The following is a 17,241-nucleotide window of genomic DNA, read 5'->3' as shown; positions in this document are numbered from 1 at the left end:
TAACTAACTTCTATGATTTTTGGGGAGCGAGTTTTACACAGTTTGTTCATCTTGAGGAATCTCTTTACCTTCTATTCTTCCATCTCTGTCTGGTCTTCAAGATATGCTAATCAGTGTGTAAGTATATCCTTTCAAATAATTATCATACATTATACTCTACTCATCTCTGTATAATTTCCTCATATGCATAATCGTATTTGACTTCCTTATGAATGTAAAAACCATCTTACCTTGGGCAAGTTAATCTTTATTGATTGAATATCAAATTCATTTGAATGTGTTGGCAAAGCCTTCCTCCTCCCTGAACAGGAGAAAGTGGAAGAGAAATACACATTTCCTCTCCTGCTGCTGAAGAATTTGTGTTTATTTGGTGTTTATATTTAATTTTGCTCTTTAAGTCCCTTTTTGCCACCCCACTCCTCTCTCCCTTCTTCTTTAAATAAAAATTCTCCCAGAGAAAACCTGAGCAATAACAGTGATTGCTTCACTTTCAGATGCCAAACACTTCTTTACTCCGTGCTTCTCTACAGAAGAATTAAGGAACCACAGAACCTGGATAATAAGGAACTTCAAAAGGGTGGAAAGCAAAGCCCAAAGTCCTTCACATGAAACACAATCCCTTCCAGAAACACCAGGCTGGGAAATCACCCTTTCTCCTTAAAACTGCTGGTGGGGTTTGAGAACAACAAACCTCACACACATTCCCTTCACTGCTCCAGCAGAAAACCAGGGTTTTTCTGCCCAGGAGAGGGATGAGTAACAGCCCCAAGAGAAACTCCTGAGCATTTGACAGGGATGGGTTTTCCCCTGGGACAAAGCTGGAGCTTTCCTGCAGGTGAGATCCTGTTCCAGGCTGCTGTCCCCAAGTCCTGAGCTATGGAATACTTGCACCTGAGTTTTAAAGTTTCAAAAGGTTTTTTTTTTACCTTAAAAAAAAATCAAAAATAATAACTAAGCACAAATTCATGAAGTGCCCTGGTGATATTTCCTTATCCAGCATTTAGGACACAAATAATATTATCAGTTAAAAGCCAATGTTGGAGATGGCAGAGCCCTGCCAGGCCACCGTCCCCTCCTCAGCACCATTTCAACCATTTTTAGACTACAAACAGCAAGAGGAAGATTTCTGTACTCCAGCACCTCTGATGGGGTGGCTTTGGACCCTTCTCCAGAGAAAGTCACCCCCAGGGCCACGGCCAAGGAGTGCTGGAAGGAAAGGGACCAGGCAGCCCAACACAGAGGGCTTCCTGCACCAAATCCTCCTGGCTCCACAGGGTGGGGGGGTCCCTTGGGACCTCCCCAAAGCCACCCGTGTGCCATCCCTCTGCCACAGCCTCTTTGGGGTGTGCTGGCCTGCAGGATACACACCCTGGTGATTTCTCCATCCCCTCCAGCCATCCCACAGCTCTACTGGAGCTGCTGCCAGGACTGGGCTGACGGGTGGCCGGAAATCCAGGCACGGGGCCAAAGTCCACAAATTCTGCCTGGGCAAAACTTCCAGGCTGGGAAACCTGGACATATGGGAGCCCCCGTCCGTGCCATGGCCGGGCTGAGCCAGGAGGGTGGCAGGACCAGGATGGTCAGGACATCACTGGGGTGTCAGGGCTGTGTCTATTTTCAGCTCCGTTTGTCCCCAGGAGGGAAATGTGTGTGACACGGCTTAAAAGAGGGAAGGTGATGGGGGGGCTGGGGGACATTAGAGCAGCAAACAAAGATTATATTGTGATTAATCAAGTTAATGTTCTGTACATTGTTAGCACCAAAATTATCAGAAGAGGTGTGTCCAGTTTGTCTGTGTGAGGGTCAGTTCCTCTGGATGAGAAATTACATGTAATTATTTTTTTTTCTCTGCGTTTTTTTTGTTTTTTTAAATTCCTCTGACTCAGTGAGGTATTTTGCTCTACAGCTCTGGCAAACCTCTCTGCACAGCTCTTCAGGCTCCTTTCCCCACCTGGACCAGTCTTTCTCCACAGGGAGAGCCTGATGCAGCAAACCCCAGGTACCACCCCTGGTGCTCAGTGCCTGGAGCAGACCCAGTGAGATGCTCCAGGGCTCTGGGCTGTCACAGGAGAAGCCCCAGGAGAACAGGGGACATCAGGTGGCAGGAAGGTGTGACAAGGCTGTGGGGTGGGAGATGGGAACTGCAGCTGCTAAAAATTTTAGGGTATTTTAGGGTATTTTCCTCCCTTTATCCCAGTTGGCCCCATCCCTTCTGAAATGACCACTCCTTGCTGAGCAGGTCACAGCACAGCTGCACTTCTGAAGCATCAATGACCTCAAAGTAGGAAAAAACCCCACCAGCCCACTCTGCCCCAACCCCTGCCTGTGCTCAGAAACAATATTTTTAGGTGGAAGGCTGGGATGAGGTCCTCTTGCCCTCATGCACACCCAGGAAGGGCCCAACTGGCCACTCGGGTGAGGTCCCCCGGGAAGGTGCCCCAGGGTGCTGGGGCCAGGGAGCAGCTTTGCCACGTGGATCATCTATCAGGCCCCAGCCAACACCTTTCAATGGGGATTTAATGATGATGAGCAGCAGACCCTGTCCTGCTTTTACGTCACCCCTGGGAGGCTGGGGACAGACAGGCTTTCACGGCCAGCTTGCACTTTCCCTGACCCTTGAACCTCGGGGGCAGCACTTTTATGGGGATGAAGCGACACAGTTCCTGTAACCTGCCTCGGGGGCCCTGAAAAATTAGACTGAATCAAAGCAGAAAATGAGTTTTCATTTATCTTGTGATGATGCACGAGGTTACATGAAAGACAAATAGCTGCTTCTGACTCTTCCTTTATCATTGTCACCGCAATTAATAGGCTGTGGCCTTCGTTACTGTGTTAGTACTAAAGAGACCACGAGCCCCGGGGGACGTTAACGAGAGGAGAAAAGCAGTTCCAAGCTTCTGAAAGTTCTGCCATGTCCTGCTGAGCTAACCTGTTCCTTTTACCTCGCTGCTGAGGTGGTGGTGATGCAGCGGGGGAGCGGCGCGGTGACGCTGCCGGAGCTGAGCGGTGGCTCCGCTGCCGGTGTCACCCATCCTGATCCCCTGGGCTGGGGGTGAGGGGTGCTGGGGACGTGGCTGAGGGCTCCTCCAGCCCCGCTGGCCTTCAGCAGTCCCCTCCTGCTGCAGGGGCTGTCCCCAGGCTTGGGTGTCCCCAGCTGGCATCGACGCCGTGCGGGTCGGATGCTCCCCCCGGGATGGCGGGGGTTGAGGTTTTTTTGGTTTCAGGGCAGGCAGCTCTCCCCAGGGCAGGACTATTTTGAGCACTGGTGACACCAAATGTCCTGGCAGTGCAGCCATCTCCCAGCTCACACTGCTGCCTGGTGATTTCTGAGCCTGCTGCAGCCCATGCCTTGCTCCTCCATCACAGCAGCGAGGCCGCTTCCAGCCCGGCTTCTCCCAAAGCTCCCTCAGCTCACAGCATCACCACCAGACACCTTCTCTCCAGCATTATTCCACATCCCAACCAGCAAATCCCCAGCCCAATGGAGTTAAGAGAGCAGTGGAAGTCACCCCCGCCACCAGTTCCAGAGGACAGGGAGTCACCTGGAACACGTGCACCACCAGAGATCTCTTCCCACCTCACAAAAGCAGCTGAGCTGGGTGTGTGGGTGCTGGAGTGGCTGCCTCCCGGGGCTGGGGGACACAGCCAGGCCTGGCCCCCTCACCACTGAGCCCATGGCATCCATTCTGCTGGGTAATGCCACCTGCCTGAGGCTCTGTGCCTCCAAGTGCCCAGAACCAGCTCAGATCTGCCCATTGCCCCTCTCCTTCACCACAGAGGATGAGGATCCCGAGAGCTTTTCAGATCTCCTGTCCCACCAAACACTCCCCCAGGGATAGTCCTGCCAGGGAGAAAGCTTCAGACTCTACAAAACAGCCCCAAAAGGGAGGAGAACAGACCCAAAGAGACATCACCAAGCCTATAGGGTGATGCTCAGAGATTCCCATGCCAGTGACCAGCCTGCCCAGGACACCAGGACCTCCCTTTACCCTCATCCAAAGCACAGCCACCTTGGCTCTCCTGTCCTGCTCCCTCCAGCATCCAGGGATGGGCTCTGGAACAGCCAAACTGGGACCAGTTTGAAGCACAAACCCCACCTGGAGCCAGTTACAAAGGCCCTGGGGTTGGATGTGCAGAGCCAGGCTCCTCCTCTGCCTCCACTTTACCTTCCAACACCTTCAGGAATCTTCATACACATCCCAGACAAACCTGGCTGTATAATTAGAAGCTTAAGTCAATCTACCCCAATTTTTCCCAAGACTGTGTGGGCTCATGCTTACATTAATTCCAGGGTTCCCCATTCCAAGCTAACTCTGCACTGCAACTTGGGTTTGGCCTTCCTCATTCATTTTTGGGTCTAAACCACTTCTGAAGGCTTTGGTGTAGCCTATTCTGATGTGACTGCAGCACTGCTCTCTTTAATTGGTGCTTCTCGAGGTTAATTGAAAAGGAATCCATGTTTGGCAAATCAAAATTAAGAGAACTTCTGAGGGATTAAAGTTGTCCTGAAACACGAGGGGAAAAAATTTTTATCTGGAAAAATGAACTTGCCCTGCTGGTGCTGTACATGCCCTGTCCCACCAGGAGATGAGGGGCCAGGCAGGGGCTGGGCCAGGGCAGGGAGATGTGGTGGGTATAAAGGCTGATTTTAATCTAAATGCTGCTAACATGCTCAGAGTCATTCGGGATAAATGGGATACTTAAGGACACATGATGGTTAATCTCTGCTATGACATTTGTGGAGAAGGAGGAGGAATAATTTAGATGGAGGGTATTGTACTGCTGTACACCAGTTCTCCCCTCTTGCCCACCATAAATGGAACCAGCAGGAGAGCTGGGACCACTGTTGGCATCTCCTGGGTGAGAATTTGGAGACATCTCCCCCACGTTCTCCTCTGCAGGGGCATTGCTGACCCAGTTTGCAGTGGGGAATGGAGGCACCATGATGCAGAACTGAGATGGGGCCACACAGCCTCTGGGCTCCTGCTCCATTTGCAGGTGAGGAAGCCCAAGTGGTAGAAAAAGCAGGAGAGCATGGCTGGGCAGTCACTGCCCCTCACCTGCACCACCAGGAGAAGTTCTGGGGCTGTACAGCTGGGCTCAGCCAAGAGCCACTCGTGTTTCTGAAGTCAGAGACATTTTTTTCCCTGCACTTATAGAGGCTTTGCACCTCTCTCCCTGCTGAGGTTCTTTCAAGCACCCGTTATTTTAATCTTGCACTTGAAAAAAAGTCACAAATGATCAGCAGAATCAAGAAAGCAGAAAGATTTTCCACTGGTTTTGCTCAGTGAGCAGCCTTTGTTCAGCCCAGGCAAACCCTGATCCAGCCCTGCTGCTCCCTCCTGCACTGCCAGAGCCAAAGTATCAATAGATAAATATTTGTTTTACCCATTGTTGAAGCTATTTGGGGTTCAGGGGAACCCCAAGGCCATATCAGTGTGAAAATCTCACTCTTTCCCCAGCCCTGACCCCTCCAAACTCTCCAGCAAAGCTCCACCAGCCGGGATTTCGCCCCTAGATGGCTCCAGGATATAAGTTGTTTCAGGCTATGCTGAAGGATGATTAGCAAACCTCCCTTCTCTGGTTTTATCCACCTGAGGGGCTGGGGGGTTCCTACAGATGGGGGTAAGGGGTGTCCCTGTCCCAAAGCACCCACACAGCCTCTGCCATGCACGGTGTGCTGGCCCTTGGCCTGGCCCCAGGATGGACTGGGACCAGAGCAAAGACTCAGAGGTGCTGGCAAGCACCTGGGTGCTTGTAAACTGCTTTCCTGATCCCAAACAAGGCCTTGTCTGGTTCCTGCAAACAAACCTCCAGCTCTGAGTTGCCACAAGCTGCGGGGTTGGATCAGGAACACAATTTTTGGGAGTAAGAGCAAAGACATCAATACATGGCCTTGGGTAGACAGACAGTGCAGGAAAAGGGGCACATCCCAGGCTGGGGGAGGGAGAGGGGGAGAGGCAACTCCAGGAAAGAAGAAAGGCAATACCTCTTTCTCCCCTGTTCTTCTGGAGAAGCTTTCTCCACCTCCTGGTAATTAAAGCCCAACCGATGTGGCCGGGCTCCCCCTGCCCATGGGGAGACATTGCCCATTTCCTCCCTGGTGATGAGAAGTGTAACCACCAGAAATGGAGTGGTGGGGAGAGCACTGCCAGCCACACTCCATCACCTATTTATGACACTTGGAAAAAAAGATCAATAGAAGCTATATGCAAGGGTCTATAAATTTAATGTAGCACGATCATTTAGTATCAGTTGTTGCTTAGATGAATAACACCGGGCTGGGCCACAAGCCTGAGACCCAATAAAACAATGCTGACTTGTTTTGCCCAACGTGCACCGAGCTGCCAGCCTCACCCCTCTGCTGGGTGCTGCCTCAGGCAGTGGGACTCACCCCTGGGTGCCCGTGTCACCCCAGTTTGCCTCTTCACCCTGCTGTGCCACAGCCAAAGCTGGCAGCACCCACTGCCACCACCTGTGCTTTCTTGGGTGCTGTGCACAAGCAGTGAGTGCCCCTGGGGGGGACAAAGGGCCTGAAACATCCCTGCCTGCTCCCAAACATCCCTGCCTGCTCCCAAACATCCCTGCCTGCTCCCAAACCTCCCTGCCTGCTCCCAAACATCCCTGCCTGCTCCCAAACATCCCTGCCTGCTCCCAAACATCCCTGTCTGCACCAAAACATCCCTGTCTGCTCCCAAACCTCCCTGCCTGCTCCCAAACATCCCTGCCTGCCCTGAGACATCCCTGCCTGCTCCCAAACATCCCTGCCTGCTCCCAAACATCCCTGCCTGCACCAAAACATCCCTGCCTGCTCCCAAACATCCCTGCCTGCTCCCAAACATCCCTGCCTGCTCCCAAACATCCCTGCCTGCACCAAAACATCCCTGCCTGCCTCCACGGGCTGAGCAGGGGCCAAGGACTGGCTCTTTGCATTGACCACAATATGTTATGGTTCAGTGGAAGGACCTTAAACTTACAGACAAGGACAAGGCAGTAAAAGATGAAGCACCTGAACCCCCATTTCCAGATTACTAGACCCCAGGTGTGTGCTAGGGAGCAGTTAAATTTCATCATTACCCTTTCTTCTATGGTATTTTTTATAGTCCTTTTTACTACTGGCACTAAAGGTGCCGGCCGCATCCCAGGAGCTAAGAGGACATCACTCCTCAACCTGACTGCTCGCTGATATAAAAAAATGACAAGTCCTGGCTTAATCTTTCTGATAACTGTGTTCTGCATGGCCCATCCATCTCCATGGAGGAGTTTTGGTGAAGCCGGAAGACAAGAACATCACAGCATTTAAGAATGACAAATTAAGTGCCCTTTTTGAGCACAGCATGGAGCTTATTACGGCAGAAGTGTTCGCCTGCTACTCCTCAGGTTGTGTGCATGGGCCTGGGGCTCCTCTGGAGTGGAGCTCCTGCTCTCAGCCTTTCATGATTTGGCTGCAAACAGGAAAGAAAAAAAAAAAAAAAGCCCCAACAAACAAAAGCCAGACAGGCCGACTGGCAGATCCCAAAGAGCTACAGAGATCTCTGACTTCAAAGCAGCCAAACCCCGGGAGGAGAGGACCCGAGCAGCCTAAAGATCTCTGCTGAGAGCCTGCCAATAGGTTGTTTCCTAAAGCTCCAGCCCCTGGGGAAAAAGAAAGTTTGATAAATGTGTAAAACCAGTGGTCAAGAAGGGAAGTTTTAAAATCTCAGCCTTGATGGCTTCAAGCAAACAAAGCCAGACCCTAAAATTATTATTCTGGGATCTTGGTGGTTTGATTGTGCAAGCTGGCATTGCTGAGCTTTAACCCCATGTCCCAGTTAGTCCCTAAAACAGCAGCTGCCCCCTCTCAGCCCACATTATCTTGGAGATTTTAAAAGCCACAGGCTCTGGCTCCAGATACTACTGCATCAGAAAGCATAGACTTTTTTTTTTTTTTTTTTTTTTTTTTTTTTTTTTTTTTTTCCACGAATCTTAAGCCTTCTTTATTTGGTTGAAGTGTAGCATTGCCAAAGAACAGGTGGAGATCTGGAGCCCCAGAAGCAGGACAGCATCTTCTGCCCAGCTCCCTCCCAGCCCTCTGTCCATCCACAGATGTTGCAGCTTCATGTGAACTGGCAGCATAGCAAATTGTAATTTAATTAACTCTTAGGCCTTCCTGTAATCCAGGCTGACAGGGCTCCCCTGGCCCTCTGGTTCAGGAGTGCTGTCTGCATTGTCTCTTTTGGCAGGCCAGGGGTATTGTTTGAGGAGCCTGAGCTGATTGAGTCATCTTGGAAGGCTGACCTGAAGCCCCTAGGCTGGAGCTCAGGCTCCCACCACCCTCCACCTACTCCAGGATGTCAGCAGACCCTGGTTCCTAACAGCCCAGACCTGCTTCTTTTAAGACCTTATTGTTCATTTGAAACAGTCCCTTGAAAATTCCTTTAGCAATGGGAGGGGAGCCAGCTGGATGCTCCTGGAGAAGGTCCCCATCCCATCCCATCCCAGACAGACCCCGAGCTGCAGGAACCAGCACCAGGGAGAGGGGATGGAGTTTTCTAAAAACCACTAAATCCCCAGCTTTGCTGTGCAGATGAAGAGCCAGCCAGCCCCAGCAGCACCACAGAACAGAATAATGGAATCACAGGCTTGTTTTGGTCGGAAAAGACCTTTAGGATCACCAAGTCCAACCATTAACCCCACCCTGTCAAACCCTCCACAAATCAGCTTGGAAACCTCCCCAAGGGTGAGGACTCCACCCCAGCCCTGGGCAGCCTGAGCCAGGCCCTGATAACCCTTTCAGGAAAGAACCTTTTGGTAGGATCCAACCTAAGAGATGCTCTCCTGACCCCCTCAGAGCAACCCAGAGCCCCTCCCCTCCTGTTTCACTGAGGATGATGATGATGATGGGATGAAGAGGGGCTTGGATGCTCCCCCACCAGGCAGTGCTGGTGGGACTCAGTGTATTGCTCAGATTTCCCTGAGCTTCAGGACACCCCTGGGCAGAGGGTGAGCTGCTCCATGCAGAAACCAAGCCAAGGTCCTGGCCCCATTGGCATGTAGGTCAGTGTGCCAGAACCCCAAGTGTGCACAGCCCCACTGCAGGCATCAGGAATTGTCCTTTGGGGTGATGGGAAGTGGCTCCCTGCATCCTGCTCCTCCATCCAGCTCCCAGGTGTCCCCTTTTGAGCAAGTCAACTCTCACAGGCTTTAATGGGGAGAAGGAGGCCAGCACTAAAAGAATACCCCAGGGAGAGGTGGAAATTTTCCATTGAAACCTACTTTTTCATGGCAAATTGGGTTGCCAACAAAATGAAAGCAAGCACTGCTATTTTTCCCGCTGTTTTGATTTCTCATCAGAAAATTAAAGAGAAGAACATTGTCACAGTTTCTTTCCCAATTTTTTCCTTTTCAGCTTCTTATGGCTGAAGGGTATAAAAGATATTTTTGGTCCCCTCCCTCAGTTTCTCAGGTTTCCTATTTTCAGCTTCCTGATGCAAACCTGGGATTCTGGGGAATTCAAACAAGAAGCCATCCCCTATCCTCTGCCTCCCTGCAGCACTGCCCCTGGCAGAGCCTTAGCAAGGTCTTTTCCATGGGGTTTCTGTGGATTTCAGGTGTCCTGAGGCTCCTTCCACTGCAGACATTTGGCACAGTGCATTAGCCTGGCTCTTATCTCAGTCTCCTCCCCTGCTGGACCTTATCATGGCAATAGGATTCCCCTGGCACACCTGCCCAGCACAAAGATGCTGAGCTGCTATCACAGTGCCACCAGCAGTACCAACAGAACCTCTGACACCTCCAGCCCCACTGGAAAAACTCTTTTTGCTCCTCCCTCCAAAGACAGAAGGCAATTAATGCCAGGCCAGCAGCCTGGGGCTGAGCAGGACAGGCTGGGCAGACACAGATCCCAGGGCTGCTTCCAACTTTGATGGAGTTGAGCTACCCAATCTTATCACCATTGGAGCAGCAGGACCTGATAATTGCACACACACCTTTCTGAGTGCTGGAAGCATCACCAGTGACAATTGCTAAATAAATTTTCCCAATTAAAGCAGCTGGTTCCCTCCACTCTACCTGTCATTAAAGAAACTTCCATTTATGAAATGCATTAATCGTTGGATCTCCAAAGCCCCATAAACCCATGAACCTGTGAATCCTGCCTGGTGTATAATCTTCTAATCTCCTCCTCCTTAATCTGCTCACTATGGAAACCCCTGTCATTAGGAAACAAATGGCTTTGTGGGCTGCTTTATTATTTGCAAGGCAAGATGTAAAAGAGGGTGAAGCTGATCTGGGAGGACAGTATAAATTACTGTGGTGGTTGCTTCGGTCGTGGAAAAGAGCTAAACAGTGGCTGGGAATAAAATAGCAACCCCCTTATCAGAGAAAAGTTTAAAAACCAGATTAAGGGGATGCTGTTGGCTTTGTTATCGTGCCTGCCCTCTTCCTGCCAGGGTGTTTATCAGGTAAGTGATTCAGGCACAGAAACCTCTGTTCATTTAGTATCAGTTCTCTTGTTTTGGGAGAGGTGATGCCCCAGGCTAAGGGAAGGGACCCAGGGACCCTGCTGGCTCACTGCAGGGGACATCCCCTGTAGGGAAGGGGACACAGCTCCCTGTCCCTGCAGCCCCCCCAAATCACTGGTGAGAGTGCATCCCAACTGGGAGCAGTCAGGAGCAGAGCCTTTACAAACCACAGCAGCACCCTCTGGCACACCAAACCAATCTGTCCCTGCCCCAGTGCCAGCTACTGCAGCTGTCCTTAGGGCCTCACTTCTTCTCACATGAGTGATGAAAGTTTTCTGAATCAAAAGGTGTAGGAGAAGAGAGAGGGAAGGTCAGCTGTGGGAAGGGAAAGGTGGGCAAGGCAGCACTAACCTGGGGCAGCATCTCCTGGGTGTGAGCTGGGACTGTCCCCATGCTCTGTGTGATGCTGAGGGAGCTCCTGTGCCAGCAGGGACATTTGCACACTTAGATACAACACAGAGAAATCCAAACTGAGCTCTGTCCTGGCTCAAACCCAACCCAGAGCAGTGAGAGCAAGAGGAGCTGTGACCACAGAGCAACGAGACACAGCAGAGAAGCTGCTCCCTGAAACCCCACCCAGGGCTCTGCCCTGAGCAGCTGCCCACTGAACTTTAACTTGGAGGCCACAACAAATCTGCACAACCAAAGCTTGGATTCCTTCTATGAAATCGAGGAAGGGCACAGGAGGTGATGGAGGAAAATCCCCAGGTTTGGGTGTGAGCAAGGGAGCTGCATCCAGGTGGGATCAGCTGCCACGGAGGGAGCAGGGAACCATGGAGGGGGAACTGCCCAGCAGGAGCTTTCTCCAGAGCCATTCCCAGTGCTGGAACTGCCCAGGAGCAGCTTTCTCCAGAGCCATTCCCAGTGCTGACCTTCGACTCAGCCAGCATGGCATCCCCTGCTGCTGAAACCTCATCCATCAGTCACCCCGAGGAGGAGGAGGAGGAGACCCAGGCAAGAGGAACCCAGGGAAAAAAAGCAACGTGAAATAAGAAGAGAATTAGAAAAGCAGGGACCCCAATTCTAAATGTGCTGACAGTGCTGTGCTGTAATTAATAAGCACCAAATCTAAGGGGGATTGGTACAGCAGAGGGAAGAGCACCTCATTAATCAAAGCCCAAGGTGTCAAGATGCCAGGCAGGAGGAGGACCTGGCAGACACCAGCAGGGAGTGGAACCATCCTCTGGAGCCAGAGCTGTGGCTGCAGCCTGCCCTCCAGATCTGGGAGGTACAAAACAGGATTGAAACCCCCCCAAATATCCCCCCGCAAACAAAAAAACCCCAAAGATGAACAGTTTTGAGTGTAAAGCAATGGCTTTTTCATGCCTGGAAGAGACAGGGGGAGCACAAGCACAGTGCCAAAGGGGGTCTCAAGGCTGAAACTGTTACCAGGAGAACCTGGCTCCATCATCTGTGTCAGAAGGTGCCAAACACTGCAGACATCATCTCACTCCTGCACCCACCTGGATCCCTTGGACTGCTTTGATTCTTTGCCTTGTTTCTCTGCACACGTGGTATAACTTAAAGAACAATACAAGGACTACTCCTTTTTTTCTTTTTTTTTTTTTTTGAGAGAGAGAAGAAAAGAGTCTTGCCAGCTATTTAGCTAAGCCTTCTTTGATAGAAAACTTTCACAGGCAATTATCAGTAAACCCACTATTTGCAAAATGAAAATAAATGAGAATCGTGTCTGGCAGCCCAACACACCCACCAGAGAATCCCAGAATCCCAGGGCTTGGTGTTGCTTTTCTACAGCAGCCTCCAGGCACCAAAGCCAAGCTGGATGGTGCTGGATGTGGCCTCTTGTCCCAGTCATTTCCACCCATCCCCATTTCCCTCTCAGCAGCACTTTGGGAGCCTTTCCTTGTAGATCCATAAGCACAAGAGCAAAAACAACATATTAATGCCTCTGGTTGCTTATTCACAGTCAATGGATATGTTTTCCTTCAAGCAAGCCATTAAACTTGTTAGCTCCTGGTTAGACACTAATTTTCTTTTTTCTTTTCTTTTTTCCCAAAGAAGCAGGGTGTTAGGAATGATGGTAATGAAGTATAAATCAAACCCATGCTTAAGTCAGAAGCCTGATGCCATCTAACCATACCCTGTGTATCAGCAGCAACACAATTTCCTGGGTGCAATCTGTCAACAGCCAATCTGGTCAGCTACTTCATTAAAGATAGATAATTAATGTCCAGTAATAATCTGCCTGCACTTTGTTGTTCTTGAGGATAAAAAAAAAATAATAAAAAATAGGCAGAAACACCCCCTCCCCCGTTTTTGGGCAGCCTTAAGTGGCATATTCTAAAGGATGTAATTGTTGAACATTAATTTGCTGTCAATCAGGAGTGCAGGGAGTTATTTATCTCTTCACCTGATCATGTGAAACACTTGGAGGGGGAGAGCAAGCAGCAACAGGAGGCTGCTGGGAACCGGAGCTGTCGGCAACCGCCTCAGAAAATGAGGAATTCCCAGGATAACAGTGACACTACTTAGATATGAATGGTGCTTCCAACGTAAAATATGGAGATAACCAAGCAACAAATAGGTCATTTCTTGTAGCACTTCACCAGCAGAGAGTATTTGTGTAGCAGGAATCCCATCTGTTTGCTGTAACCTCGGCGATTTGGGGTATTTATGGGCACTTCCCATTGTCCCAGGACCTCTCTGGAGAGGATGGTTTGAGCTGAAGTGTTTCCTCACCTGGGGCACGTGAGACATGAGAGAGCTGCTCATCAGCAGGGATGGGGTATCCATCAGCTGGATGGGGATGCTTTGGCCCAGGAAAGAGAACAGGAAAGGGAAAGAGAGAAAGAAGAAAAAAGGGGGAAAAAAAAAAATCTATCTCCTATTTAAGCCCTCCATCATCTGAAAAATCTAAGAGGTGTCTGGGCTACACTGCATGCACAGATACCACCCCTGCCTGTAATTGTGCCAGGCTTTCAGCCAAGAAACCTGCTGGCAAAGTCAGAGCTGAGAAATCCCAGGGAATGCCAGCAAAGTGGGGCTGGGCACTGGCTTGGCTGACCCTGCAGCCCCTGCCCGGGGGGAAGATGACCCCACCCAAGCTCTCCCTTCAAAGCAATAATACTAAAAAGAGGGAAAAAATAGTGAAAGAGATGAAACTTCAGCTTACAAGCAGAAGCACCTGGGAATAAGAAGACAGAGTACACAAGGATGACTTCTGAAAGAAAAGGGGAGAGGGGAGGCAGTGGGCTCAGTTTTGCTTTGGGAGAGCATCCCTGCCCCTCAGCCCTCCTCACTATGATTTTTTGTGCAGGGTTTGGGGTACAGCACCTCGTGCTGCTGAAGCAGAGCAGGGGGGCTGCAGACAGGCACTTGGCTGCTCCCCAGCCCCAGAGCCAACTCTGCCCTCTGCTCCCTCCACCACTCACTCCTTAACTTGCCAATGTTTCCCTCCCCTTTCTCAAGTGTGCCTGAAGGAAATTTATTGCAGCGGGCGACTGCCATGGGCAAATACTAATAAAATGCTGTTTTGCTGCAATTTGTTTAATTGGCCACAGAAGAGAAGCCTTGCATGTTAGATCCAGCTTCTGCCACCTCCTGCCCAGCCCGCAGATGTTCTCCCCATGAAGTGCTCGTATCTCTGTGTTTATGGGAGGGAGAAAACAAACCCCTACTATTAAATCTTTACTGTTGCTGCAGATCTGACTTGATTTAACATGCATATTCACTGTGGCAGGCTGCTGGCAACCCCTCTGATTTATTCAGCAAAAGGTACCACTGAACACACGTTCTCCCCCCTCCTCAACACCTGCCAGACACTTGTCCCCATCCCCATCCCATAATAGGCCCAATGGTCAGCAAAGGGCAAAGGCAGAGACACTGCTCTGCACCACTGGTAATGCTCTGAGCCAGCCCCAAAAGTTTCTGTCCTTTGCTTACCAATATGACTGAGTGGGATCATTTCATTTTTAGGTGATTATTCCTCACAGTAAATACCTATTTGATGGCACCAGGACTGGGGGTCCTATTGTGCTGCCTGCTGCCCAGGCAGAGTGGGCCAGGGAAGGTTCTGGAAGGTTTATGGTCTCCAGCATGAACAAGAATAACAAAAGCAGCAGATGAAGGTGCAGTTTTAATCCATATGGATCATTTTGGGACTCTAGGAGGGACGGGCTGGCTGCCTGGCCCACTTGCCTCCTTCTGCAGCAGAGCCCACAGCAAAGCCAGGCTGAATTCCTCCAAACTGCTTCAAGTTTAAAAAGTGGGGCAGAAGACATCACAAAAAAAGAAACTTTCCAAAGTTTTCTGCCTCCAAAGAGGCCAGAAGTACTGGGACAGCAGAGGTTTCAGTCATGCTGCTCCTGACTCTGGCACGCTGTCGTCTGCCAGTCTCACCCTGACTCCCTCAGGTAGCTCTGAAAATGGGTTGAATGCACTTCTAGGGCCCCAGGCAATATTTCACAGCTCTTATTCCAATCTCTGGAGTTCACTCAATTTGTACTTATTGTGTCTTGCTCCACTCTGCACTGCTTGGAGCAGAGTTGTTACCCCAGAGCTGTTACTCACTCTGAGGAATTCATAATATTCTGCACCGAGCTGCTTAAATTATTTTGTAATATTCTATTTTGTTTTATTCTAGCCTGTTATATCCTATTTTGGTTTATTCCAAATTTATTTTACTTTGTTTAATGCTGGTCTGTTTTATTCTGCTTTGGTTTATTCTGTGCAAACAGAGGCTGCTGGGGAGATGGGTGCTTGGGTGGGGAGGTGCAAGGCTCCTGCCGGGGTTGGGAGGTGGGATGCTCTGGGAATGATCTGGTGGGAGGGATGCAGGGAGGGGGGGGTGCAGGAAGCCTCTCCCAAACCATCATTTCTTGGCAGGGGTGGCAGAGGGCAGAGCTCCAGCCAAGCTCCAGCCTGGGCACAGTGCCATCCTGACAGATGGCCCCGAGTGCAAGGAGCCCAGAGCCCCGGCGCTGCCTGTGGGCACCGACTTTGCAGGGCTGAAGAGACAATTTCCATGCATGGACTCCCCAAAAAAATAAGCCCCACTCCACCAGGAGCCATGAAAAGGGACGGAGCTGCACAGTCAGAATTAGGAAAAGAACACAAAGCACTTCCCAGAAGGAGAGGAACTCAGCCCTGGGCCTGAACAGAGGGGTTTGCTCGCCCTGGGGAGGAGGGGAACCGGGACCCCGCAAACCCCAACTCTGCTCTGAATCTCTCTGCTCACTTTTCCAGCTCCACCCCAAGCAGCAAACCCAAATCACAGCCTCTCCCCTGTCCCAGCAGCTTTCCATCACCCTGGACCCTGCCCGGAGCAGGGCTGGGTCGTGTCTGGGGAGGGGGCATCCTGAGCCCCCGGCGCTGCCATCCAGCCCCAGCCCCTTGCTCTGCAACAGCCCCTGGAATATCCTTTCCAAGGGGTTCCTGAGGTTACTGGTGTATTAAGTTGAGCTAACCAATTTACAATGCAAATGTTACATAGATTACAAAGGGTAAATGAGTTGTATGTTGAAGGAGATAGGCTTTACCCAGACAAAAGTGGAACAGACCTGTGGCAAACTGCAATTAATGACCCGAACACATCTTCCAGAATGAAAAATTCATTGAGTCCTCTAAGGATATATAGCCCAAGCAGAAGAAATTATTCACCACCTTCTACATATCCAAAGTGTCACCAAGCCTATTTATCTGGCAAATAAAGTACTTCCCTTCAGCCTTAATATTTCTGCTACCATATGGCCCAGAAGTTCTGAGATTTTTTTTTAAAAAGTAGATTTCACAAAGAGACTGCAATTCCGGGGAAACCAAGAGCTGGTTGGGTGCTGGGTGAAAGAAGAAGATAAAAATGGTAAAATGAGGATTCCCCCCTACAGTCCACAGAGGAGTAAAGGGGTAACAGCAGCTTGTTTTCAGTCCTAGCTTTGCTGGAGATTTTCCAGGCAAGGAAAAAGCCCTGACAAACACCAGGAGTGGGTGGCAGAGGGATGGGGTGGGTGTGGGCACCCTGAACTCTCAGGGGGGACCCTCACCCCCCCAGGGGCACCCTCACCCCTCTGGGGTATCCTCACCCCTCCAGCCCCAGCTCAGAGGCACTGAGCTCCTGGTGGGGAGGAGGAGGAGGCAGCAGCGAGTGCTGCCCTTCTGCTACTGTTTGCTGAACAAAACCAACCCTGGAACTCAGAGCTAACTGGTTAAGCAGCACTCCTCATGCCTGATTTACAAAAGAAGGGGCATATTTCAAAATATTTATTCTGCCTTTCCCAGTTGGATTGGCAGAAGCATGTGGAAATCTTGGAGGAATCAAACAACTGTTAATCACCTCAAGCTATTCCAGGCTGAGTTTGCTGTGTAAGATGCTGCCCTCTGTTTACACACAAGAAGCAATGACTCAAAGAATTCTATAGAGACCATTTTTTCTTCCCCCCCCTCCTTCCTTTCTAACGATAAGGTCTGGCCAAACAGCTTAAAGGGCCCAGCTATTTAGTATTGGAGCTTGCACCTTCTCCCTTCCCTCTCTCCTCTGTAATATCTACATTTGTATTCAGCTGGTGAGGCTGCTGGGGTGGGGAGGGGGAGGGAGAGGCTGTGGCTTTCACTGCCAGCTTGGGGCTGCAGGACATGGGTGCTCCTGCCCGGGCTGGGTGACCATGACCAAGGCTGGACACGGCCAGTGGTCTCAGCAGCATCTTGCTGCAAAAACTGCCCTCCAAGAGGCTCCAGAAGTGGAATTCCAAGACCCAGCTGCTGCTGCTGAAGGGAGAAGTCAGGA

General features: G+C 50.6%; 2 long non-coding RNA genes across 2 annotated transcripts in view; one reads left to right on the top strand and one right to left on the bottom strand.

Annotated features, from left to right (window-relative positions):
- The window catches only part of LOC139806126 (uncharacterized), an 11,615-nt gene extending 10,954 nt beyond the window's left edge, over positions 1 to 661 (top strand). The window contains exon 4 of the long non-coding RNA XR_011730125.1: positions 531 to 661. This is a non-coding gene — a long non-coding RNA (uncharacterized lncRNA). The remainder of the gene's footprint in view (positions 1 to 530) is intronic.
- Positions 1 to 17,241, bottom strand: part of LOC139805999 (uncharacterized) — a 177,189-nt gene that overhangs the window by 26,350 nt on the left and 133,598 nt on the right. The window lies entirely within an intron of this gene.

This window comes from Heliangelus exortis, chromosome 21, assembly GCF_036169615.1.
Source record: "Heliangelus exortis chromosome 21, bHelExo1.hap1, whole genome shotgun sequence".
NCBI classification, from domain to species: domain Eukaryota; kingdom Metazoa; phylum Chordata; class Aves; order Apodiformes; family Trochilidae; genus Heliangelus; species Heliangelus exortis.
The sequence above is the reverse complement of the archived record's forward strand: the minus strand, read 5'-3'. Positions and strand labels throughout refer to the sequence as shown.